The following is a 2,091-nucleotide window of genomic DNA, read 5'->3' on the forward strand; positions in this document are numbered from 1 at the left end:
CTGGCTGCGGCTTATGCTGGCCAGCTCGTCGGTCAGCCCATGCTGCACCAACTACCCCAGCCATCGGAGGTCAAAGTGCTCCAAGAGCCACGAGAAACCTACGACCACTGTTCTAGGCCCTGTGGCTGAAGTGCAGAAAGGAGAGCCCCCAGAAGGGATCTTTAGAGAGCAAAATTATTTATTTCCCATCTCTATTATGAAAACTGATAATCTGCTTTTACGGGTAGTCCTTAGCTGGTCACTGGGTCCTCACCGGAGCGATTTACCCGCTGTGTGAGTAACGGTTGCCGTGTACGTGAGCTGTGCCCAAGGCCCGCTCTGGTGTGGAGGGCTGACTTCTCAGAATGCTTTTCATCCACAGACCTGCTTTGCTTTGTCATCGGCCGCCTCCGCTGTGCCTGTCCCATATTGCTCATTCTTTTTCCCTCTCTGTGCTTTGCCCATACTCTGGTACCAAGTTTACTGCTCCCTTTTATCTCCAACATATCAGCTCTGATCTTCCGGCTCTTTTAATCAAAATGATTGACATGAGAGAAATGATGAGATGAAAGCCAGGGGAACTGCTGCTGAAGAAAAGAAATCCAGTGAGCTCCCTTCTCCTGTAATTACTTATCGTCTTTTGTATTTGCTATTTGTCATAAGGAGTTGGATATGGGTTGTGGGATACGTGGGATATGTGGGATATATGGGATATATCTCTTCCCATGCTTGATGCCAGGAGTACGTGCTGGCATGTTTGGATGAAGGCTAACTCTTTGTTAGCCTGCAAGGGAAAGACATAATGCAATTCCTGTCTTTACTGTACATCTCACGGCAGTTTAGATTTACGTGGGGCTTGTGTGGTTCATGAATTGGCCTTAAATCATCTACATGCTGTCACTAAGCATTTTCTTAACAGCCATTTGTTCCTGTAGTTAATTACTTATCAAATGTCAAAAAGTGATGGCTGGGTGAAACGTCCTGTGCTCTGAACAAACCCGAACTTTGCGGTCGTTTCCTGTAGACAAACAAAATGAAGGGCCACATGAAAAAATCATGAGATGTTCTGGCAGCACAAAAGCTTTATTTTTATGCCTGACTAAACCTGACAGTCAAAAATAAGGGAGGGGAGCGGGGAGGATTAATAAATATACATCACGATGGTTATGAACAGACCTAGGCTGGACCACAGCTGTTAGAGACCAAGTGGTTGGTTGTCAGGGGTTTTTTCTGCAGAAAAATAGGAAAGCCTTTTGTGGAAGATTATAACTCAAAATTGGCTGGTGGAAGTTGTTGGGTATTTTTTCGTCGAGGATTCCAGAAATGTATGTTTTCATTCAGGACAGGACTCCTGAGCTGGAACTTCTGGAGATGCAGGCACGGCGTATATAGTCGGTCGACATGACCTGCCCCTGCCATGTGTATGGATTTGTCGTTTGCTTTTCCTTTGGCCCAGGATTGGGGTTTGAATAATCTGTGCTAAAGTGTAGGCTCCAGCTCATTTCCCAGTAAAAAATAGAGAGGAATAGATAAATACGAAGAAAATGCGTTACACAATATGCCAGGGCTGGTTTAACATCAGTGGGTTTCCTCTCCATGGAGTTCCTATGTATTTCCTTAAGGGTTGAGATCGACCTCCAGTACACCTGGGAGTGTGTTTTCTGGCTTGCTTTTGACAAATGCGCTGCAGAAACCTCCGGTTTGGGCTTGCAGTGAGGTGGGGCTCTGCAGAGGACGGACTGAGTTACGGAGCGGTTTGCTGTCTCCGTCTACTAACAAGTGGTACGGGCAGAACTTCATTTCCTGTCGGGAGGAACTTCCCTGGGTACTGCTCCTGGACAGTCCTCCTCTAACCCCGAAACAACAGGGGATGCTGAAACAACGGGAGTTTCATACCATGTCTGTCCAGTCTAATCAGAAATAAGCCTCTAATATGTCACTGACCAACAAAAAAAAAAAAATTAGGCCAGCATCTGCTGTATATACAAAAGCACTTCGGCTCCGTAGGGTGAGTCTCTGTTTATTTTATACCCTGCACCTACTGCCGAGCCCTGCAGCAGCTCTGGCTGCTCCGTGAGCTCTGGTCAGCGTGCCGGTGGCAGGGGGCGGTTT

This window comes from Buceros rhinoceros, unplaced genomic scaffold (assembly GCF_000710305.1).
Source record: "Buceros rhinoceros silvestris isolate BGI_N320 unplaced genomic scaffold, ASM71030v1 scaffold25845, whole genome shotgun sequence".
NCBI classification, from domain to species: Eukaryota; Metazoa; Chordata; class Aves; order Bucerotiformes; family Bucerotidae; genus Buceros; species Buceros rhinoceros.